General features: G+C 43.0%; 1 long non-coding RNA gene across 1 annotated transcript in view; it reads right to left on the bottom strand.

Moving 5' to 3' along the window:
- Positions 1–1,245, bottom strand: part of LOC308473933 — a 277,759-nt gene extending 276,514 nt beyond the window's left edge. The window contains exon 1 of the long non-coding RNA XR_013984419.1: positions 1,093–1,245. This is a non-coding gene — a long non-coding RNA (uncharacterized lncRNA). The remainder of the gene's footprint in view (positions 1–1,092) is intronic.
- Between the last annotated feature and the right edge of the window lie 7,204 nt (positions 1,246–8,449).

Genomic DNA, 8,449 nt, shown 5'->3' on the forward strand with positions numbered 1-8,449 from the left:
AGAGAAACTTGAATTTAAAACCATCTCATCTCATATTTTGGCTTTGTTTCAGTGTCCTCATTTCATTTATTTCCTGCTTTTTATTTTATTAACCCAAAGTAGTTTTTCTTCTAGGATTTTTACTTCACTGAGCAAAATAATCCGAATAGTGAAATTTTGAATTTATTAAATCAACTATTTATGAGCTATAGTCTTAAATCGCATAGTGTTACACAACTAGTTAATGAAAACAATAGTTACTGGTGAAGTCCAGGAGGAGATTTTTTTATTTAATAACTGCAGGTTGGTGCTGGATAGAGTTAATGTTTTAATGTGACAGAGCTGCTCCATTTTCGAAGAGAGGATTAGATTGCATTTATTTAACCTGTCATTACATCATACTGCACAAGCCTACCATGCAATTATAATGGTAATGGTTACCATGTTGTACTGATGGAGGGATGCTGGCTCTGACATTCCTCTCCCTTTCCCCTACAGCCTGTACAAATGCAAGTTCTGCATGATGAATGAAGAAGCCATTAGAAAACGCCAGGGTAAGCTTATGAGATACTACAGAAAGGACCGGTTCCCAGATCCCATCTTTCTTTGAACATTCAGTCCACAATAGAACATTTTGTACAACCCCAAATTTATAGGCTCAAAACTACAGAGATCAATACTTTCCTGAAGAAATGTCCGTTCATAGGCATGTGTCTGTGCAGTTAGCTTCTCGAAATCGACATGTCTTAGATTGTTTTTACAAACCAAACCAAAATACCCCGTATGCATTACTGACAAGCTCTAGCTCCAGTGTGAGAGACAGCAAGCCTTTTAATGCCAGTTGCTGGGATCTGCAAGAGGGGAGAGGGCTGTTGCACTCTGGTCCTGGATGTAGGCTTCCCATGGACATCTGATTGGTCACTGTGAGAACAGAGTGCTGAATTAGATGGGCCTTTGGCTCTTCTTATGTTCTTACATAATTATGGTGCTGGAGGAGACTCCTGAGAGTCCCATGGACTGCAAGAAGATCAGACTAACCATTCTGAAGGAAATCAGCCCTGAGTGCTCACTGGAAGAACAGATCCTGAAGCTGAGGCTCCAATATTTGGCCACTTCATGAGAAGAAAAGACTCCCTGGAAAAGATCCCGATGTTGGGAAAGATGGAGGGCACAAGGAGAAGGGGGCAACAGAGGACAAGATGGTTGGACAGTCTTCTCGAAGCTACAAACATGAGTCTGACCAAACTGCGGGAGGCAGTGGAAGACAGGAGTGCCTGGCATGCTCTGGTCCATGGGGTCATGAAGAGTCAGACACGACCAAACGACTAAACAACAACAACAACAACTTTCTTACGTAGTGGGGCATTGTGTGGTTACTGTTATATATTCAGTGGTCTGTGTTTGCCTGAGCTTGAGTCTGAACTAAGGATTCTGAGCTCCTGTGTTCTGATTCAATACATGATATCCAATCACAGAACATTTCAGGATTTGGGCCTTTGCCATTGGCCCTTAAACTCTGAGTCATGATTTGCAGCTTGGAAGTTTAGACAGCCAATCACGTTGGGAGTGGGAGTGGTCCAGGCCTTCAGAAATGTATATAAGCAGTTGCTTTGCCCCTGTTGTCCAGTTCTGTTAGTTCAATAAAGGTTCTTGCTGTTATCACTGTGTCTTGCCTCGTGGGAACCCACCTTCACTTCAGTTACTGTGGAGCAGAGCTGTGCTCCTTACTGCATTCCCACTGTCAAGGATGCTGCCTGACCCCACCTCCAGGGACCCGCCCATTAGCAGGAATATCTGCATTGAAGAAGCCTGTGCATGAGCAGTATATGCAATGAAACAGTGCCCACTTAAAGCAGATACTCTTCCCCCAAAGAACCAGAAATATATTTGTGGCTCTATTCAATTTACTCTTTCGATAGTCAAACTTTAATTGCTAGGGATGTTTTATCACAATCACTTGCACAAAATGAAAATGTTTAGGCATCCCCCTATTAGGTAAAGGGACCCCTGACCATTAGGTCCAGTCGTGACCGACTCTGGGGTTGCGGCGCTCATCTCGCTTTACTGGCCGAGGGAGCCGGCGTACAGCTTGTGGGTCATGTGGCCAGCATGACTAAGCCGCTTCTGGCGAACCAGAGCAGCTCACGGAAACGCCATTTACCTTCCTGCTAGAGTGGTACCTATTTATCTACTTGCACTTTGATGTGCTTTTGAACTGCTAGTTTGGCAGGAGCAGGGACCGAACAACAGGAGCTCACCCCATCACAGGGATTTGAACTGCCGACCTTCTGATTGGCAAGCCCTAGGCCAGGGGTCAGCAAATTTACTGTGCCTTGGGCCGGTGTCTCCAGCGCCAATCGCATGGCGGGCCGGAGGGTGGGGGAGCGCGCACCCATACATGTGTGCACACGCTAGTTCCGGCACACTTCCAGGTCAGAGAAGCACCGGAAATAGCTTGTGCGCATGTGCACGGACCTCCTCCCACTGACCCAGATGTGCACTGGAAATAACACTTGTGCATGCTCACAAGCTATTTCCGGTGCTCCTCCGACCCAGGAGTGGGCAGCCGCGCCATGCCACGCCAGTAAGAGCGGGTGGTGGCAGCGGGTGGCGGGGGTTGTCGCAGGCCGGATAAATGAGTCCCTCAGGCCTTATCCGCCCCTCTGGCCTTAGTCTGGGGACACCTGCCCTAGGCTCTGTGGTTTAACCCACAGCGCCACATCCCCTTATTAGACAGCTCTTAATCTCACACCCCCGATTCTGAAAATTCTCCTTTGTTGGTCTGTAGTGGCATTTAAAACCAAACAGCCTTGGCAGATGACAAAAAGTGAGCCAAGTTTATGCATATTTTTTTTAAAAAATGTATATGCTTGGTTGGCTAATCTATAAAAATGCAGTTTTGTTAGTATAAATTATCTGAACACATTCATTTTTATGTGAATTAAATAACTGTATGGATTATTAACATTTGTGCAGGCCTCTACATGTGAGCCTGTGTATTGTGGGTGTTATTTTTTCCCCCTTTAACTGCCCTTAAGGTTGTGTACAAATTGGCACTACCTCTGACCATTAAGCTATTTGCCTGAATTATTTCTGCAGTAAATCTCTAGAAATGTCCACTTAAGCAGAAAGGGTCATAAATATCTCATGTTAGCCATAAAATACAACAGAATTTTGGAAGTCATAATTTTAATGGATATAACTGCACTATAAAAGGGAGGCCTGTGGGACTGGGGCTAAAGTAAAATTTATCCAAGTGAGCTGTGATGCTAATCCATCTGCAAGCAATAAATTATCCCTTGTCCCAGGTGTGACATATTATCCAAAGGGTGCCTAGTGATTAAGGACGCAAAGGTACAGATATGGCGGAGGCCCAAATAAGCCCTGAGCAATTAGCAGTGACTGGAAATTGTCAACAGTTCCTCTAAATGGTTGATAGTTTCCTATGTGCTCAGGTTTGCCAAGGCACACACATTCAGGAGTATCTGTGGTCAATCTCAGATGTGAGCACAGATCTCAGTGACAGGGGCCCACAGAGGAAGCGGAGCAACAATTTGTTTTATCCAGACTAGTTAGAATCCTCTGTTCCATGCAGAACTGATCCCTCTAAAGCTAATGGCAAGACTCCAATAAATTCAGCTGGTAAGGAAAGTCAGGCCTACAGGGCACAAAGAAGCAAATGAGACTGGTTGTGTGCAACCGGTATATTCTATAGGTGGACTTTGAAAATGATGCATTGCTTTTTGGTATCACGTTAACTCCTGTGAAGCTAAAGACAAGGCAAGAGCTCGGGCTGGAGGAAGCAAAATAGCCCTAGTCACTCAGACTAATATGTGAGCTTTTTATAGGGACCGGGGAGTATCACTAACTCTCTCTCTCTGACCTTGGCTTTGGCTGCCTTGTCCTTCCAGTTTTATGGCTGGGAGGTGATTCACCTCCTAAATTCATGCCTGCCATCTATTAAGTCACCAGTTCAAAGTCTACTGTTGTGAGCTCTAGAAAATGAGATGGAGCAGCCTTTCTTATTAACGTGCCCTCCTCCCCAGCTAGTAAAATTAAAATTTTGGCTCAGTCTTTGGTTTGGCCCTGATTCACAATGAAGGGTGGGAACAGTGCATGAGGACTTTCACTCCTGTGCCACACTACATGGAAGAAGAAGAAGAAGAAGAAGAAGAAGAAGAAGAAGAAGAAGAAGGGGAGTTTGGATTTGATATCCCGCTTTATCACTACCCGAAGGAGTCTCAAAGCGGCTAACATTCTCCTTTTCCTTCCTCCCCCACAACAAACACTCTGTGAGGTGAGTGGGGCTGAGAGACTTCAAAGAAGTGTGACTAGCCCAAGGTCACCCAGCAGCTGCATGTGGAGGAGCGGGGACGCGAACCCGGTTCCCCAGATTACGAGTCCACCGCTCTTAACCACTACACCACACTAGCTTTTGGACATGCTATGTGTAGAAATGTACATCAGCCTACCCACCACCTACTTGTCTTAAATATAGTCATATGGAAGAAAAGAGACATTGTAAGGCCCACCTCTGCAGCTAATTCCTTCAGAACAATATGTGACTTAAGGCCATTTGTGAATCCCAAACATCATGTAATTATGCTAGCTGTATTTTTAAATAATCAGTTAGAAGCTTTTGATGGCTCTGGTGGGAAGAGAGTTTGGTAGATAATAAATCACTTAAACTTTATCTCTGAATACTTTGGCACTTCTGCTAGAATTTTCAGTAGACTCCACCTGGATGAGAAGGCCTTGAAGCAATTAACTAGCACTCATACTGGAGCAGTTATTAACGTTGTGTCAATATAAGACAGCTGCTCTTGTCATTTTTCAATTGACTCCCATATTAAGTTATTCTCCATTGAGTTCCTTGATTGTTTCTGGACAGCAGTGGAAAAGTTTGACAAATGGCTGAATTCTAGCTTGACTTGTACAAAAATGCGCCATGGGGCACCCCTTTTTTCCAGGCAAGTAGTCACACAAAATCCAGGGAAGATAGAGCTAATCAGATGCATTCTTTCGTGCAGGAGAAAAGAGAGCTTGTAACACTGCCTTAGTGCTGGAGTAAAGGCAATGTTTGGGTGTCGTCCTTCAAGCCTCATGCTAGTATGATCGCTAAGGTGTTTACGCATAGTGTGGAATAACAGTAGCATGACACGCTCTATTTCTAAGTGTTAACATCTGCTGCTTTGGGATGTTTTTCTTGGATTTCTTGAATTGTTCAGAAATAAATGGATTTCGAATGCAGTTTCCCACTTACTGGGGAATGGGAGTTGGAAGGAGCATATTACACACGAGCTGACAGAATAGCACTGGCTCCCCATCTGCTTCTGGGCACAACACAAAGGGCTGGCTTAAGTGGAAGCCCTCAATGGCTTTGATGCAGGTTACCAAAGAAAATATATCCTCCCATATGACCCACCCCAAACAGAATCCACCCTCTCTTCTGATGAGACCTTGCCTCCACTGGCTCTTTGTCAGATTGACAGGAAGAAGCAATGCCTTCACAGTGGGGGCTCCTTTTAATGAAAATCCTTCTCCAGCTCAGATACTCTTTTTAGGGGGTAATGGCTAACTCCTTTTTTATATATCAGCAGGTGTTTGCTGGTGGGGAATATTTCTAATAGTTCTAATGATTGTTTTATCTTCTGCTGCTATGAACATCTACATTATTTAGATTTTTTTGTATAAGTTTTTGTCCCCAAATCCCCATGCATAAGTGGAAAGAACCTCTGAGGTGTTCTCTCTGGTTGCAGCCTGTCAGATCACACCGTATCCGGCTCCAAGGGTTCCCATGTGTTTTGCTCCTTCCTTCATGGTCTCGTTGGACCTAAGATGTCCCAGTTTCAGTTTTAAGGGTGTTGCACTTCAGAGTTCTGCCTTCATACACTCACCTAAGTTCTCAGTGAAAGATTTGGCAGGACAGATGTCCAGTGATACTATCCTCTAGGTTTTCTGGGAATTGCTCGCCCCTAAACCGTCTCTTGTATCCAATAAGAACAGGGCTGGTTTATTGCATTTTGAAGCAGCTGAAGCAAAGCACAATAGAATTTAAAAAGAGGAGTCTTTGCAACCCCATGAAGTCCGGAGTCAGTTGCAACACAACTTTAATTCTCTGGGAGGAAAACGATTGTCCGTCTCCAATCAGACAGAGGGTAGTGGTGGGTGCTTCTGCTGGTCCAGGTCTTCTGCTGCAGTGCTCCTTCTCACAGTTCCTGTATGTGTTTTGGTATGAAATAGGTCAATTCCCAGCTCTGTCCCACAGGATCACAGCTCTGGCTTATGGCCCTTTCAGGTGTCCATTTTATTGGGCATTCATGATTATTTGTGCTCATTATTGTGTTGGAATGGTTCTATGTGATCCTGCTTTCGATACTGTTAGCAGCTGCAGAAGTTTCAGGGTGAACTTACTACTTTGTTTCCAATCAGTGCCTGTCCCAAAACTTGCTGCTGAAATTCTGTAACTTCTTCTGCCACAACATGTTCCCGTTTGTTTTATTTTTGATGCAATTTTGTCACGCTACGGTGCAAGAGCGTGTATCCAAATGGCAACACTGCAGTAACCTTGGGGAAGCTTTGCAGAACAACGAATAAAGCAGAAGCGTGTGTGGACTGCCCAGTATAAATACATCACTAATGCACTATAACTGCTTCGGTGACATATTGTGGGTCACACCTCTCCCCCAGCCCCCAAGAGAAAGCCAGTTTGGAGGGGCCCTTAAACCTAGCAAAGGGGTCTGTTCATGTTTGACTTGTACCTTGATTGAAGACATGCTCCACTAGAATGATCTCCATATGTTTCAGAAAAAGAAGGGAGAAAGCTTTCGGAGTCTGAGCACTTAGGTTTTGAATCTTTTCCGCTGCTTTTTCTGTATGGAGGCTCAAAACTAGCTGGGGCTGCATCCGTGCAGTTCAGTTTCACTTACTTTGTTGGCTTTGCATTCCTAAATTGGGGAAAAATTGCATTAACCAACTTGCATATAACTTGAGTCTGGAGTAGGATTTCTTTCTTTCTTTCTTTCTTTCTTTCTTTCTTGTTGGGGAGGTGATTTACATGCTGGCTATAATCTATGCTCCCAGAACGCAGATTGCTTGTGTTTTCAAATATGCAAGGTAAAATGAATAAGAGTTTGGGGCGGGGATGTGTGTGAAAGGGCTGGAAACCTTGGGGAAATTCCTTGCACACCACTCTGGCACTTTATTGCAAAGTTCAATTTATTGCCAAGGCACTAAATCTTCATTATCCATGACAACCTTCCTTTCCCACCCCCCACAGCTCTGTCCTTTTTACATTTTATTACTACCTTCTAAAATTCAAAAATCTTCCTTAGCCATTCTGAAACAACCCGGCTTACTGAGGACCTTTCCCAGATGATGAAGAGAAAGCACATTTTAGCCATTGCCCCAGACTCTCAAATGCAACATCTTTTTTTTTTTTTAAAAGATATTTATTAAAGTTTCAGAAAAGGTTACAAAAATAAGAAAAAGGAAAAAAAAAGAAAAGAAAAAATACAAAATACAGAAAAATAAAAACAATTAAAAACAAATCAATCTTTCCATGTCTTGTCTTTCATTTACTTGTTTCCCTGACCTCCTCACACCTCCCTTTTTTGTATTCCAGTTCAGTTAGTTAATTCAGAAAATCCTTTCCCTCTTTGTTTTTATCTTAATCCTTTATCTTAATATATTATAACTTTAGATTCTCACCTGTTAACAATCCATTTTTACATACTCCTTTGTAACATTGCTGCTAAAACCACTTAACTTCATTCCGACATCATTCTAACATTCATTAATTTTACAGTATTTCTGTAAATAGTCTTTAAATTTCTTCCAATCTTCTTCCAACGACTCTTCTCCCTGGTCTCGGATTCTGCCAGTCATTTCCGCCAGTTCCATGTAGTCCATCAACTTCATCTGCCATTCTTCCAGGGTGGGTAGATCTTGTGTCTTCCAGTACTTTGCAATAAGTATTCTTGCTGCTGTTGTAGCATACATAAAGAAAGTTCTATCCTTCTTTAACACCAATTGGCCCACTATGCCCAGGAGAAAGGCCTCTGGTTTCTTCAGAAAGGTATATTTAAATACCTTTTTCATTTCATTATAGATCATCTCCCAGAAAGCCTTAATCCTTGGGCACGTCCACCAAAGGTGAAAGAATGTACCTTCAGTTTTTTTACATTTCCAACATTTATTATCGGGCAAATGATAGATTTTTGCAAGCTTGACTGGTGTCATGTACCACCTGTATATCATTTTCATAATATTCTCTCTTAAGGCATTACATGCCGTAAACTTCATACCTGTGGTCCATAACTGTTCCCAGTCAGCCATCATTATGTTATGTCCAACATCTTGTGCCCATTTAATCATAGCAGATTTCACCGTTTCATCCTGAGTATTCCATTTCAACAGCAAGTTATACATCTTTGACAAAATCTTGGTTTTGGGTTCTAACAGTTCTGTT

The sequence above is a fragment of the Podarcis pityusensis genome (assembly GCF_964106645.2).
Source record: "Podarcis pityusensis genome assembly, chromosome: 3".
NCBI lineage: Eukaryota > Metazoa > Chordata > Lepidosauria > Squamata > Lacertidae > Podarcis > Podarcis pityusensis.